Source organism: Oncorhynchus clarkii, chromosome 5 (genome assembly GCF_045791955.1).
Source record: "Oncorhynchus clarkii lewisi isolate Uvic-CL-2024 chromosome 5, UVic_Ocla_1.0, whole genome shotgun sequence".
Classification (NCBI taxonomy): Eukaryota; Metazoa; Chordata; class Actinopteri; order Salmoniformes; family Salmonidae; genus Oncorhynchus; species Oncorhynchus clarkii.
In genome coordinates, this window is record NC_092151.1 from 86,497,721 (window position 1) to 86,515,287 (window position 17,567).

Consider the following 17,567-nt stretch of genomic DNA (forward strand, 5'->3'; position numbering starts at 1 on the left):
CCTGAAGAATGGAAGAAGTTCTAAGACCTCTGTAATTAATGTAATTTAGTCACTTCTAACAGCTAATGTGTGGTGTTTAGATGACATAACATTTGAGAACACATAGCTTAAGGGCCTATGTAATTAATGTAATTTAGTCACTTCTAACAGCTAATGTGTGGTGTTTAGATGACATAACATTTGAGAACACATAGCTTAAGGGCCTATGTAATTAATGTAATTTAGTCACTTCTAACAGCTAATGTGTGGTGTTTAGATGACATAACATTTGAGAACACATAGCTTAAGGGCCTATGTAATTAATGTAATTTAGTCACTTCTAACAGCTAATGTGTGGTGTTTAGATGACATAACATTTGAGAACACATAGCTTAAGGGCCTATGTAATTAATGTAATTTAGTCACTTCTAACAGCTAATGTGTGGTGTTTAGATGACATAACATTTGAGAACACATAGCTTAAGGGCCTATGCATTTTTTATGTTTTGTTCACCATTCAATCTAACCACAAAGCTGTCCATCTTTCCCCCTCTCTGTCTGGCTGTCTCCCCTTTCCAAAGCTGGCCATCTTTCCCCCTCTCTGTCTGGCTGTCTCCCCTTTCCAAAGCTGGCCATCTTTCCCCCTCTCTGTCTGACTGTTTCCCCTTTCCAAAGCTGTCCATCTTTCCCCCTCTCTGTCTGGCTGTCTCCCCTTTCCAAAGCTGGCCATCTTTCCCCCTTTCTGTCTGGCTGTCTCCCCTTTCCAAAGCTGGCCATCTTTCCCCCTCTCTGTCTGGCTGTCTCCCCTTTCCAAAGCTGTCCATCTTTCCCCCTCTCTGTCTGGCTGTCTCCCCTTTCCAAAGCTGGCCATCTTTCCCCCTCTCTGTCTGGCTGTCTCCCCTTTCCAAAGCTGGCCATCTTTCCCCCTCTCTGTCTGGCTGTCTCCCCTTTCCAAAGCTGGCCATCTTTCCCCCTCTCTGTCTGACTGTTTCCCCTTTCCAAAGCTGGCCATCTTTCCCCCTCTCTGTCTGGCTGTCTCCCCTTTCCAAAGCTGGCCATCTTTCCCCCTCTCTGTCTGACTGTTTCCCCTTTCCAAAGCTGGCCATCTTTCCCCCTCTCTGTCTGGCTGTCTCCCCTTTCCAAAGCTGGCCATCTTTCCCCCTCTCTGTCTGACTGTTTCCCCTTTCCAAAGCTGGCCATCTTTCCCCCTCTCTGTCTGGCTGTCTCCCCTTTCCAAAGCTGGCCATCTTTCCCCCTCTCTGTCTGACTGTTTCCCCTTTCCAAAGCTGGCCATCTTTCCCCCTCTCTGTCTGGCTGTCTCCCCTTTCCAAAGCTGGCCATCTTTCCCCCTCTCTGTCTGACTGTTTCCCCTTTCCAAAGCTGGCCATCTTTCCCCCTCTCTGTCTGGCTGTCTCCCCTTTCCAAAGCTGGCCATCTTTCCCCCTCTCTGTCTGACTGTTTCCCCTTTCCAAAGCTGTCCATCTTTCCCCCTCTCTGTCTGGCTGTCTCCCCTTTCCAAAGCTGGCCATCTTTCCCCCTCTCTGTCTGACTGTTTCCCCTTTCCAAAGCTGGCCATCTTTCCCCCTCTCTGTCTGGCTGTCTCCCCTTTCCAAAGCTGGCCATCTTTCCCCCTCTCTGTCTGACTGTTTCCCCTTTCCAAAGCTGTCCATCTTTCCCCCTCTCTGTCTGGCTGTCTCCCCTTTCCAAAGCTGGCCATCTTTCCCCCTCTCTGTCTGACTGTTTCCCCTTTCCAAAGCTGGCCATCTTTCCCCCTCTCTGTCTGGCTGTCTCCCCTTTCCAAAGCTGGCCATCTTTCCCCCTCTCTGTCTGGCTGTCTCCCCTTTCCCCTACTAAGTTCAAGTTGAAGTTTGTTTATCTGTCATATACACATGATATACATTACATGGAGCACACAGTGGAATACAATGCTTACTTGCAGGTTCACCACTCAACAAAACAACAGCAATATAAAAGTAAGCAGCTAAGTGAATAAAAAGAGCAATACAAAATAAAAGCTCAATTTCATAATGGGTCGTTTTTTTGTTTTTTTAAACAAATAGTTACAAGGCCTATATGGAAATAACTGACATTAGCCAAGCATGTTTACCTGTAGAATATAATAGGTAAAAACACCTCTATGATTCAATTCATTTGGTTAGTTCTACCACCTCATTGCCCATTTTAAATAGGGTTAAATATCTAGTTGTAGTAAAGTTCATATTCAGTCCACATGGGGGCACTGTGTCACTGTCAGAAGATATGTACTTCAGTCAGAAAAACCTTCTCTCGTGTCGTTGGTCTCAGCTAGCTACCTAGCCAGTAGCTCCCAAACTAGCCAGCCAAGCTAGCTACAGACATTTTTAGAATTTCCCCTTCTGCAGTGCCTGCTACTGCTTAGCGCAGTATATTGTATTGTTTTGTACATTTTGTACTTAAAAAAAAAACGGATACTGCATAATGCAGGTGATGGATGATTATGGACTCAATATCAGACTGAAAAAAATAATATATACATGCATATTTATTTATTATTTTTATTGGACCATCAAAAGGTACATAATGCTCCGGATGCCCAGGCCTAATGACGCCACTGGTGTAAAGGACCAGGGAACTATTGATCAGCAGCCTTACTGGAGCTGCCTTAACGACTCGTGTTTTTCTCCTTTATTTAATGGTTCAGTAAACCATTCCCCATCCACCTCATCAACCACACACTGTGGCTAGCAGACTCACAACGCAAGCACACATGCACGCACATAATCATGCCTGTGTTACACAAAAGCATTGCACATCCTTAGAGGCAGGTAAGCAGGAGATGAAAAGCGAGATCCATTCTTCCCACTGTAGGCTTCATCTCCCCTGCACTGAGGTCTTAAGTGAGCTTTAGTGGCGAAGGGGTCCTCTGTGTGCTTCATGAGTGTTGGTGAGCCAGGCCTGTCAGTCTGTCATACACTCGGCTCCTCCTCAGCGTGGCTCTCTAGAGGAACCTGGATGGCTGAGCAGAAAGGCCAGAAACTGACACTCACAATCTCTCTCCTTCTATCGCTCTCTCTTCCCAGCTAACAATTGTTCCCACAACTTTAAAGAACGTTCCCTTAAGAGTCTCATTAGGTCATTACCTAATGTTTTCATAGGAAGGTTCCAGTGATGTGTAAGGGTTTTTTCCAAGAGACCATTCCCTTCATGTCAAACAGAACTCACTCAGAACGTAGTTACCGTATTCTATTCATGTTCTTGACATATTTCATGGGAATGTTGTAAGAACGTTTGTTTCCAGTTTTCTGTGGGTTAGGAGAATATTCCAGCAACGTCCCACCAAACATACACAGAACATGGTTGCTATGTTCTCAGAACACAATATATAAATGTACTAGACACATTAAATGAGAACCTTGTTGCCAAGCCAATCAAGGCCCTGATTGGTGAATCACTGACAGCTCAGGGATACTCACACACAGGGATCCTTAACATAGTGTTTTCCACAGACATATTTGACATAATTACATAGTGCATGTTCATTTATACTGTATTTTATTACGTCGTCACCTGGGATTTGAACTCACAACCTCTTGGTTCACATTATTCCTATCTACCTGATGCTCTACCATGTCCACGTCAGGTATTAGATAATCTGACTATTCGTATCATTGATTTGATTTACTTATTTCAGCAATTTAATAGCTTTCTGTCTAGTTGTCTAATGTTGGTGGGGCATATTAACCTGTTTTAATGATACTCCTGAATCACTATGATCAACAAAAATAGTTATTTTCTTGGTTGTACTTTTAACAGAGCTGAGATTTACTTCAAAGTTAATTCACCCTATTGCTTACACCTATCAAGCTGTTTCAGAACTACACAAGTGTCTAAGGTGGAGGAATAGGGTTTGTCCTGGACAGGGCCTAACTACCGTATACTGGCCCAAAAGGCACATGTCCTGGACATAATTACAGATTTTTACCTTTCGGTAACTAGTCCAACGCTCTAACCACTAGGCTACTAACCTCTAACCACTAGGCTACCTGTGCCTTTTGGGGCAGTATAGTGAGACCCTGCCCAGAAGAAACCCTTACCCCTCCTCCCTAGGCACCTGGGTAGATCTGAAACAACTTGACAGGCACTTCAAATAAATCTCAGCTCTGTTAAAAGTCAATCATTTGTTTTATTGATCATAGGGATTCAGGAGCAGTCGAGGCTCATCAGAGGAAGAGGGGGAGGACCATCCTCAATGAATTTCATAAAAAATTTAAATAGTGAAACTTTAAAAAAGGTAACCTTTTTAGATAAAACTACACTAAGTATATTCACGTCACAAAATAATAGATTAAAACCCACTGTTTTGCTTATGAAGGTCTATAGTAGCCTCAGCAGCACTCTGCATGGTAGCACCATAGTTGTCACACCCTGACCTTAGAGCTATTTATGTCTCTATTTTGGTTTGGTCAGGGTGTGATTTGGGTGGGCATTCTATGTTCTTTTTTCTATGTTTTTACATTTCTTTGTTTATGCCGGGTATGGTTCTCAATCAGGGACAGCTGTCTATCGTTGTCTCTGATTGGGAACCATACTTAGGTAGCTTTTTCCCACCTATGTTTTGTGGACAGTTATTTTCTGTTTAGTGTTTTCTGCACCTGACAGGATTGTTTCGGTTTCGTTGATGTCTCTTTGTTATTTTGTTATAGTGTTCAGTTACAATTAAAAGGCATGAACATTTACCACTCTGCGCTATGGTCCAATTCCTCTTCTTCAGACGACGACTCCCATTACAATAGTGCAGCCTGATGACAGCTAGCTTCTGTCCTCCTCTGGGTACATTGACTTCAATACAAAACCTAGGAGGCTCATGGTTCTCAGAAATAATGATAACTTCCGGAGGATGTCCTCCAACCTATCAGAGCTCTTGCAGTATGAACTCGATCAAAGTATCAGTAAATTCATCTAGTACTGAAAACATAAGATAGCACTGCAATGCATAAAATGTGGTGAGTAGTTGACTCAAAGAGAGAGAAAGACAATAGTTGAACAGTTTTGAACAAATTAATTGCTTCCAAAATTAAGGAGAAGCAAGAGAGAGAGCTAGCTACAGTGGGGCAAAAAAGTATTTAGTCAGCCACCAATTGTTTAAGTTCTCTCACTTAAAAAGATGAGAGAGGCCTGTAATTTTCATCTTAGGTACACTTCAACTATGACAGACAAAATGAGAAAAAAAATCCAGAAAATCACATTGTAGGATTTTTAATGAATTTATTATAAAATGATGGTGTAAAATAAGTATTTGGTCAATAACAAAAGTTTATCTCAATACTTTGTTATATACCCTTTGTATACCCAAATCAATGACGATAGAATAGTCTAGTTAACTGATACCTGATACGGACATTGTGGCATAGGAGGAAGATCAGAGAACCATAAACCAAGAGGTTGTGAGTTCAAATAGCAGGTTAGGACATGTTGAATAATAATGATTGTATAAATGAACATGCACAAGGTAACCATCTATGTCAAATATGTAAGTTGAAAACTATGTTAAAAGCACTGTTTGTGAGTATACCTACTGTATGAATGCACAATGTAATCATGTATGTCAAATATGTAGTGTAAGTTGAAAAAGCTGTATGTTAAAAGCAGTGTGTGTGAGGATCTTTCACCTCGCTACCAGACAAAAAGAGCTGTGAATGGATCAGCAGGTCACCCATCAGGGCCTTGATGGACTTGGCAACAGTAACCAGGCGTGATGTGGAATGAATAACCATTTTTGGGGAGAATGTTTCTTTGGAACCATCAGGCGATGTCTAGAACATCAATATCTTACGTTCTGTGTATGTTTGGTGGGACGATGATGTAATGTTCTCCGAACCCTCAGCAAACTACACACATGAACGTTCTTGTAACGTCCCATAAAACGCGTCTAGAACATCAATATTCTGAGAACATTGTAACCACGTTCTAGATCAATTCTGCTTGACGAAGGAAATGTTCTCCTAACTTTAACACCAAAGCATGCTAAAAGGGTTCTCAGAAGGTTTTAGCTAACATTGATAGAATGTTCTCTTAGCTAACGGACAACTGAACACTCAAACATTAGGGGAACATTACAGGGTGACATTACAAAAACATTCTCTCTCCCTAGAATGTTAGCTGGGTTGCTTTCTCTCACATACCACAGGGGAGAAACAGCAGAAACGCTTCCCCCTCTCACTTTCCCTTGCGCCCTCCCTCTCTCTCTGAAACTCTTCAATTACACCTCTATGGTGCATCACACCAGAAAATAAACCGATGCTTAATTCAAATAAAACCTACAATAGCGACAAAGACAACTGAGAGAGGGAGCGATGGAGCGAGGGAGAGAGAGAGGATGTCAGACATAATGAAACAATAAAGATGTGATAGTCACGGAAATAAAGGAAATACAACTATTTTCCGTGCAGTAATTGACCTCTGTGTTGGTAATTGATCCCATGACGACAGATAGGGTTGAGCAGAAACATTGTGTTATGACCCCTTAAAGAAGGCTGGATTGATGCTGATAATGAGGTGATCTGATCCATTCTCCTATACCAGAGTACGACCTTTCCTCACACAGGAAGCGGTGCAGGTCCTATTCCATGTTCTTTACTACTGCGACTCTCTGTTGGCTGGGCTCCCTGCTTGTGCCATAAAAGCACTGCAACCCATCCGGAACGACACAGCCCCCTTGGTAGAGGCCCCGCGATTAGGATTTTTCAACGCCGATACCGATTATTGGACAAAAAAATAAAGGGAACACTTAAACAACACAATGTAACTCCAAGTCAATCACACTTCTGTGAAATCAAACTGTCCACTTAGGAAGCAACAGTGATTGACAAATTTCACATGCTGTTGTGCAAATGGAATAGACAACAGGTGGAAATTATAGGCAATTAGCAAGACACCCCAATAAAGGAGTGGTTCTGCAGGTGGTGACCACAGACCACTTCTCAGTTCCTATGCTTCCTGGCTGATGTTTTGGTCACTTTTGAATGCTGGTGGTGCTTTCACTCTAGTGGTAGCATGAGACGGAGTCTACAACCCACACAAGTGGCTCAGGTAGTGCAGCTACAGCCCAACATTCAGAGATCCTCACTGAACTTCTGAAGAGAGTTTGCTGCACTGAAAGTAAAGGGGCTGCATAATTTTGCACGCCCAATTTTTCAGTTTTTGATTTGTTAAAGAAGTTTGAAATATCCAATAAATGTCGTTCCACTTCATGATTGTGTCCCACTTGTTGTTGATTCTTCACAAAAAAATACAGTTTTATATCTTTATGTTTGAAGCCTGAAATGTGGCAAAAGGTCGCAAAGTTCAAGGGGGTCGAATACTTTCGCAATGCACTGTATGAAAGCTGGTAGTTCAATATTCCCAGTTCCTCAATATTCCCAGGTAAGAAGTTTTAGGTTGTAGTTATTGTAGGAATTATGACACGTTGACTATTTTTCTCTATACCATTTGTATTTCATATACCTTTGACTATTGGATGTTCTTACAGGCACTTTAGTATTGCCAGTGCCTCAAGCAAACGCAGTAAAGTGCTGTTTGAATGAATGCTTACGATCCTGCTGCTGCCTACCACCGCTCAGTCAGACTGCTCTATCAAATCATACACTTAATTATAACATAATAACACACAGAAATATGAGCCTTTGGTCATTAATATGGTCAAATCTGGAAACGATCATTTCGAAAACAAAACGTTTATTCTTTCAGTGAAATACGGAACTGTTCCGTATTTTATATAACGGGTGGCATCCATCAGTCTAAATATTGCTGTTACATTGCACAACCTTCAATGTTATGTCATAATTATGTACAATTCTGGCAAATTAATTACGGTATTTGTTAGGAAGAAATTATCTTCACACAGTTCGCAACGAGCCAGGTGGCCCAAACTGTTGCATATACCCTGACTCTGCTTGCATTGAACGCAAGAGAAGTGACACAATTTCCCTAGTTAATATCACCTGCTAATATGAATTTATTTTGACTAAATATGCAGGTTTAAAAATATATACTTCTGTGTATTGACTTTAAGAAAGGCAGTGATGTTTATGTTTAGGTACATTTTTTCGCAAATGCGCTTTTGTTAAATTATCACCCGTTTGGCGAAGTTGAAGTAGGCTGTGATTCGGTGATAAATTAACAGGTACTGCATTGATTATATGCAACGCAGGACAAGCTAGTTATCTTAGTAATATCATCAACCATGTGTAGTTAACTAGTGATTATGTGAAGATTGATTGTTTTTTATTAGATAAGTTTAATGCTAGCTAGCAACTTACCTTGGCTCCTTGCAGCCACAGGTACTTTTGACGCTGCACTCGCGTAACAGGTGGTCAAGCCTGCCACGCATTCTCCTCATGGATTGCAATGTAATTGGCCATAATCGGCGTCCAAAAAGGCTGATTACTGATTGTTATGAAAACTTGAAATCGTCCCTAATCAATCGTCCATGTTAATCGGTCGACCTCTACCCCTTGGTGTTCCACCTTCTCAAGTTCTCCCTTACGCTATACTGCTTTCCTACAGAGCAGCAAGGAAAACTACCTACAATATGCTCAAACCCTACAGACCCAAGCACCTGTTGTCTCTGCGCCTCCCCCACCCCTACGAAGGTCTCTTGCCCTCCACCCCTACGAAGGTCTCTTGCCCTCCACCCCTACGAAGGTCTCTTGCCCTCCACCCCTACGAAGGTCTCTTGCCCTCCACCCCTACGAAGGTATCTTACCCTCCCACCCCTACGATGGTATCTTACCCTCCCACCCCTACGATGGTATCTTACCCTCCCACCCCTACGATGGTATCTTACCCTCCCACCCCTACGATGGTATCTTACCCCCCCACCCCTACGATGGTATCTTACCCTCCCACCCCTACGATGGTATCTTGCCCCCCCACCCCTACGATGGTATCTTGCCCCCCCACCCCTACGATGGTATCTTGCCCCCCCACCCCTACGATGGTATCTTACCCTCCCACCCCTACGATGGTATCTTGCCCCCCCACCCCTACGATGGTATCTTGCCCTCCCACCCCTACGATGGTATCTTACCCTCCCACCCCCACGATGGTATCTTACCCTAAACACCCCTACGATGGTATCTTACCCTCCCACCCCTACGATGGTATCTTACCCTCCCACCCCTACGATGGTATCTTACCCTCCCACCCTTACGATGGTATCTTACCCTCCCACCCCCACGATGGTATCTTACCCTAAACACCCCTACGATGGTATCTTACCCCCCCACCCCTACGAAGGTATCTTGCCCCCCCACACCTACGATGGTATCTTGCCCCCCCACCCCTACGATGGTATCTTACCCTCCCACCCCTACGATGGTATCTTACCCTCCCACCCCTACGATGGTATCTTACCCTCCCACCCCTACGATGGTATCTTGCCCCCCCACACCTACGATGGTATCTTGCCCCCCCACCCCTACGATGGTATCTTGCCCTCCCACCCCTACGATGGTATCTTACCCTCCCACCCATACGATGGTATCTTACCCTCCCACCCCCACGATGGTATCTTACCCTAAACACCCCTACGATGGTATCTTACCCTCCCACCCCTACGATGGTATCTTACCCTCCCACCCCTACGATGGTATCTTACCCTCCCACCCCTACGATGGTATCTTACCCTCGCACCCCTACGATGGTATCTTGCCCCCCCACACCTACGATGGTATCTTGCCCCCCCACCCCTACGATGGTATCTTACCCTCCCACCCCTACGAAGGTATCTTACCCTCCCACCCCTACGAAGCTCTCTTGCCCTCCACCCCTACGAAGGTATCTTACCCTCCCACCCCTACGATGGTATCTTACCCTCCCACCCCTACGATGGTATCTTACCCTCCCACCCCTACGATGGTATCTTACCCTCCCACCCCTACGATGGTATCTTACCCCCCCACCCCTACGATGGTATCTTACCCTCCCACCCCTACGATGGTATCTTGCCCCCCCACCCCTACGATGGTATCTTGCCCCCCCACCCCTACGATGGTATCTTGCCCCCCCACCCCTACGATGGTATCTTACCCTCCCACCCCTACGATGGTATCTTGCCCCCCCACCCCTACGATGGTATCTTGCCCTCCCACCCCTACGATGGTATCTTACCCTCCCACCCTTACGATGGTATCTTACCCTCCCACCCCCACGATGGTATCTTACCCTAAACACCCCTACGATGGTATCTTACCCCCCCACCCCTACGAAGGTATCTTGCCCCCCCACACCTACGATGGTATCTTGCCCCCCCACCCCTACGATGGTATCTTACCCTCCCACCCCTACGATGGTATCTTACCCTCCCACCCCTACGATGGTATCTTACCCTCCCACCCCTACGATGGTATCTTGCCCCCCCACACCTACGATGGTATCTTGCCCCCCCACCCCTACGATGGTATCTTGCCCTCCCACCCCTACGATGGTATCTTACCCTCCCACCCATACGATGGTATCTTACCCTCCCACCCCCACGATGGTATCTTACCCTAAACACCCCTACGATGGTATCTTACCCTCCCACCCCTACGATGGTATCTTACCCTCCCACCCCTACGATGGTATCTTACCCTCCCACCCCTACGATGGTATCTTACCCTCGCACCCCTACGATGGTATCTTGCCCCCCCACACCTACGATGGTATCTTGCCCCCCCACCCCTACGATGGTATCTTACCCTCCCACCCCTACGATGGTATCTTACCCTCCCACCCCTACGATGGTATTTTACCCTCCACCCCTACGATGGTATCTTACCCTCCCACCCCTACGAAGGTATCTTGCCCCCCCACCCCTACGATGGTATCTTGCCCCCCCACCCCTACGATGGTATCTTGCCCCCCCACCCCTACGATGGTATCTCACCCTCCCACCCCTACGATGGTATCTTACCCTCCCACCCCTACGATGGTATCTTGCCCCCCCACACCTACAATGGTATCTTGCCCCCCCACCCCTACGATGGTATCTTGCCCTCCCACCCCTACGATGGTATCTTACCCTCCCACCCCTACGATGGTATCTTACCCTCCCACCCCCACGATGGTATCTTACCCTAAACACCCCTACGAAGGTATCTTGCCCCCCCACCCCTACGATGGTATCTTGCCCCCCACCCCTACGATGGTATCTTGCCCCCCACCCCTACGATGGTATCTTACCCTCCCACCCCTACGATTGTGTCATACCCCCCCACCCCTACGAAGGTATCTTGACCCCCCCACCCCTACGATGGTATCTTTCCCCCCCACCCCTACAATGGTATCTTGCCCTCCCACCCCTACGATGGTATCTTACCCTCCCACCCCTACGATGGTATCTTACCCTCCCACCCCTACGATGGTATCTTACCCTCCCACCCCTACGATGGTATCTTGCCCCCCCACCCCTACGAAGGTATCTTGCCCCCCCACCCCTACGAAGGTCTCTTACCCTCCCACCACTACGAAGGTATCTTACCCTCCCACCACTACGAAGGTATCTTGCCCCCCCACCCCTACGATGGTATCTTACCCTCCCACCCCTACGAAGGTATCTTACCCTCCCACCCCTACGAAGGTATCTTGCCCTCCCACCCCTACGATGGTATCTTACCCTCCCACCCCTACGATGGTATCTTACGCCCCCACCCCTGCGAAGGTATCTTACCCTCCCACCCCTACGATGGTATCTTACCCCCCCACCCCTACGAAGGTATCTTAACCTCCCACCCCTACGAAGGTATCTTGCCCTCCCACCCCTACGATGGTATCTTGCCCTCCCACCCCTACGATGGTATCTTGCCCTCCCACCCCTACGATGGTATCTTACCCTCCCACCCCTACGATGGTATCATACCCCCCCACCCCTACGAAGGTATCTTGCCCCCCCCACCCCTGCGAAGGTATCTTACCCCCCCACCCCTACGATGGTATCTTACGCCCCCACCCCTGCGAAGGTATCTTACCCTCCCACCCCTACGATGGTATCTTACCCCCCCACCCCTACGAAGGTATCTTAACCTCCCACCCCTACGAAGGTATCTTGCCCTCCCACCCCTACGATGGTATCTTGCCCTCCCACCCCTACGATGGTTTCTTACCCTCCCACCCCTACGATGGTATCTTACCCCCCCACCCCTACGAAGGTATCTTGCCCCCCCACCCCTACGTTGGTATCTTACCCTCCCACCCCTACGATGGTGTCTTACCCTCCCACCCCTACGATGGTATCTTACCCTCCCACCCCTACGAAGGTATCTTGCCCCCCCACCCCTACTATGGTATCTTGCCCCCCCACCCCTACGAAGGTATCTTGCCCCCCCACCCCTACGATGGTATCTTACCCTCCCACCCCTACGATGGTATCTTACCCTCCCACCCCTACGATGGTATCTTACCCTCCCACCCCTACGATGGTATCTTACCCTCCCACCCCTACGATGGTATCTTACCCTCCCACCCCTACGATGGTATCTTACCCTCCCACCCCTACGATGGTATCTTGCCCCCCCACCCCTACGAAGGTATCTTGCCCTCCCACCCCTACGATGGTGTCTTACCCTCCCACTCCTACGATGGTGTCTTACCCTCCCACCCCTACGATGGTATCTTGCCCTCCCACCACTACGATGGTATCTTACCCTCCCACCCCTACGATGGTATCTTACCCTCCCACCCCTACGATGGTATCTTACCCTCCAACCCCTACGATGGTATCTTACCCTCCCACCCCTACGATGGTATCTTACCCTCCCACCCCTACGATGGTATCTTACCCTCCCACCCCTACGAAGGTATCTTGCCCCCCCACCCCTACGATGGTATCTTGCCCCCCCAACCCTACGATGGTATCTTTCCCCCCCACCCCTACGATGGTATCTTACCCTCCCACCCCTACGATGGTATCTTACCCTCCCACCCCTACGATGGTATCTTACCCTCCCACCCCTACGATGGTATCTTACCCTCCCACCCCTACGATGGTATCATACCCCCCCACCCCTACGAAGGTATCTTGCCCCCCCCACCCCTACGATGGTATCTTGCCCCCCCACCCCTACGAAGGTATCTTGCCCCCCCACCCCTACGAAGGTATCTTACCCTCCCACCACTACGAAGGTGTCTTACCCTCCCACCACTACGAAGGTATCTTGCCCCCCCACCCCTACGATGGTATCTTACCCTCCCACCCCTACGAAGGTATCTTACCCTCCCACCCCTACGAAGGTATCTTGCCCTCCCACCCCTACGATGGTATCTTGCCCTCCCACCCCTACGATGGTATCTTGCCCTCCCACCCCTACGATGGTATCTTGCCCTCCCACCCCTACGAAGGTATCTTGCCCCCCCCCACCCCTACGAAGGTATCTTGCCCTCCCACCCCTACGAAGGTATCTTGCCCTCCCACCCCTACGAAGGTATCTTACCCTCCCACCCCTACGAAGGTATCTTGCCCTCCCACCCCTACGATGGTATCTTGCCCTCCCACCCCTACGATGGTATCTTGCCCTCCCACCCCTACGATGGTATCTTGCCCTCCCACCCCTACGAAGGTATCTTGCCCCCCCCCCACCCCTACGAAGGTATCTTGCCCTCCCACCCCTACGAAGGTATCTTGCCCTCCCACCCCTACGAAGGTATCTTGCCCTCCCACCCCTACGAAGGTATCTTGCCCTCCCACCCCTACGAAGGTATCTTGCCCTCCCACCCCTACGAAGGTATCTTACCCTCCCACCCCTACGATGGTATCTTACCCTCCCACCCCTACGAAGGTATCTTGCCCTCCCACCCCTACGAAGGTATCTTGCCCTCCCACCCCTACGAAGGTATCTTGCTCTCCCACCCCTACGAAGGTATCTTGCCCTCCCACCCCTACGATGGTGTCGTGTCTTTACTATCATTAACTGAAGACTGATAGTTTTTATCAAAGATTCTCTGTAATTAGTTATTATTATTAGACTGATTAATCATGTAACCGTAATTACTAGGAAGTCGGGGCACCAAGGAAAAATATTCAGATTACAAAGTTACCATTTCCTAAAATAACTTTTCAGATATTTTATCTGATCAATTAGTCTTCGAATTAATGAATTATTTACTTTACCTCACGTTAGTCTTGTAACTGAGACATAAACTGAACAAGTTCCACAGACATGTGACTAACAGAAATTGAATAATGTGTCCCTGAACAAAGGGGGGGACAAAATCAAAAGTAACAGTCAGTATCTGGTGTGGCCACCAGCTGCATTAAGTACTGCAGTGCATCTCCTCCTCATGGACTGCACCAAATGTGCCAGTTCTTGCTGTGAAATGTTACCCCACTCTTCCACCAAGGCACCTGCAAGTTCCCGGACATTTCTGGGAGGAATGGCCCTAGCCCTCACCCTCCGATCCAACAGGTCCCAGACGTGCTCAATGGGATTGAACTTTGCTGACCATGGCTGAACACTGACATTCCTGTCTTGCAGGAAATCATGCACAGAATGAGCAGTATGGCTGGTGGCATTGTCATGCTGGAGGGTCATGTCAGGATGAGCCTGCAGGAAGGGAGGAGGATGTCTTCCCTGTAATGCACAGCGTTGGGATTGTCTGCAATGACATCAAGCTCAGTCCGATGATGCTGTGACACACCGCCCCCAGACCATGACGGACCCTCCACTTCCAAATCAATCCCGAGTACAGGCCTCGGTGTAATGCTCATTCCTTCGACGATAAACGTGAATCTGACCATCACCCCCGGTTGAGACAAAACCACAACTCGTCAGTGAAGAGCACTTTTTGCCAGGCCTGTCTGGTCCAATGACGGTGGGTTTGTGCCCATAGTCCAGCCTCTCTCAGCCTATTGCAGACAGTCTGAGCACTGTTGGAGGGATTGTGCATTCCTGGTGTAACTCGGGCAGTTGTTGTTGCCATCCTGTACCTGTCACGCAGGTGTGATGTTCGGATGTACCGATCCTGGGCAGGTGTTGTTGCACGTGGTCTTGCCACTGCGAGGACGTTCAGCTGTTCGTCTTGTCTCCCTGTAGCGCTGTCTTAGGCGTCTCACAGTACGGACATTGCAACTTCTTGCACTGGCCACAGTCCTCATGCCTCCTTGCAGCATGTCTAAGGCACGTTCACACAGATGAGCAGGGTCCCTGGGCATCTTTCTTTTGGTGTTTTGCAGAGTCAGTAGAAAGGCTTCTTTAGTGTCCTAAGTTTTCACAACTGTGATCTTAATTGCCTACCGTCTGTAAGCTGTTAGTGTCTTAATGACCGTTCCACAGGTGAATGTTCATTAAATGTTTATTGTTCATAGAACAAGCATGGGAGACAGTGTTTAAACCCAATACAATATAGATCTGCAAAGTTTAGATTTTACAAATTATGTTTGAAAGACATAGTCCTGAAAAAGGGACATTTCTTTTTTTCTTCTTGAAAACTTAATTGCTGACATGCAAAACATTTTTAGGGACTTTATCAACAATTTACTAAAGAAACAAATACCAAAATATGTTTTTTTGGTGGGGTTTTCCTTTAAACTCACCTCTCAGCACGGCTGTGTTCTCTCTCTTTATCCTGCCAAGCCTATACGAATACATTACCAATGAAGAAAAGTCTTCAAAATATTCCTTCATATCTAGGGAATTAGTTGTTCTGTAGACAGCAACTGATTTAACGTGTTGCCTATTTCAATGGAGCGAGTCTGGACATGTCAAATACAGAGCACACTGTCGTTGTACAAATGACTATTTAAAAAGGTAATTGGTCGGTGTAGTAGAGTAATAGATTGATTAACTGATTGGCCCAGCTGATCAATTGACTGATTGATCTGCCCATTGATCTGCAGACTAATTGATTTGTAACTGAGATCCCCAGAGGGATTGGTCCAACAGTGAAGGTGGTGTGGGTTTAATAGCCAAGATGAATGTTTTCTCTCAACATAACCCGGTGTCAATAGGTGAACGTTTTCTCTCAACATAACCCGGTGTCAATAGGTGAATGTTTTCTCTCAACATAACCCGGTGTCAATAGATGAATGTTTTCTCTCAACATAACCCGGTGTCAATAGATGAATGTTTTCTCTCAACATAACCCGGTGTCAATAGATGAATGTTTTCTCTCAACATAACCCGGTGTCAATAGATTAATGTTTTCTCTCAACATAACCCGGTGTCAATAGATTAATGTTTTCTATATACAGGGGGTACCGGTACAGAGTCAATGTGCACGGGAACAGCACCGGTTAGTCAAGGGGACGTGTGTCAATTGAGGAACAAAAGGCTGGAACAAGTTGTTGTTAGTATAGTGCTAGTAGAGGAAAACAGACACAGTATATATGGTAGAGGTAGAACTATCAGAGTGAAGAGAGAGGGAATCAGACACAGTATATATGGTAGACGTAGAACTATCAGAGTGAAGAGAGAGGGAATCAGACACAGTATATATGGTAGAGGTAGAACTATCAGAGTGAAGAGAGAGGGAATCAGAGAGCTAGAGAGGGAATCAGAGAGCTAGAGAGGGAGAGAGAGCGAGAGGGAGAGAGAGCGAGAGGGAGAGGGAGAGAGGGAGAGAGAGAGCGAGAGCGAGAGGGGGAGAGAGAGAGAGAGAGAGAGAGAGAGAGAGCGAGAGCGAGAGAGAGGGAGAGAGAGAGCGAGAGAGAAAGGGAGAGAGAGAGAGAGCGAGAGAGAGGGAGAGAGAGAGCGAGAGAGAGAGCGAGAGCGAGAGCGAGAGGGAGAGAGCGAGAGGGAGAGAGGGAGAGAGCGAGAGGGAGAGGGAGAGAGCGAGCGAGAGAGAGAGAAGCAGATAGAGAATGTGAGTGTGAATAATACATGCATCTCTCCGTGCCCCAGTGTAAATATATACATATTACACATAGCATGAATATTTAATACATTCATTTCACACACTCTTTTGGGACTGGCCGTCTCGTGAGAGAACCCTCTTCCAAATCAGAACTCATCGCTGCCATTTAAAATAAAACCCAAGTGGCATTTCTGACATCACTAATTGGACATATGGTAATGGTAGCCTACACAGTGAAACATTGTGGAGATGGGGATATGATCTATCCACCCCTCATCTCAGGATTATAGCTGGGTAGCTTCAGATGATCCAGGTGGTCCAGTTTAGAAATGTAATAGGCTTTATCCCACTGGGCACAAACTGTTTAAATCAACGTTGTTTCAACATAATTCCTCAATATATTGTGACGTGGAAAATACATTGGATTTGCAACAAAGTCATCAACGTAAACGGTTGTTTTGAGGATTATGTCACCATGGTAACCAATGTTCAACATAGAAAAACCTTATGTTGAATTTTCATTAAATCAAACATTTAAAGAATGATTTGATTTAGTGCTATTCTTTAACTTAGATTTTTGGTTGAGCTGTAGATCCAACATATTAATGGTTGAGCTGTAGATCCAACATATTAATGGTTGAGATGGAAATCGAACATATGAATGATTAATTTGTAGATAAACTGGAATTAAAGCCAGATTAAGTCAAATGGTACAGATGGAACTATCCAAGCAGAAGATACTTTAAATGTTGATAATGGTTGTGTTGACAACCAAACACAAT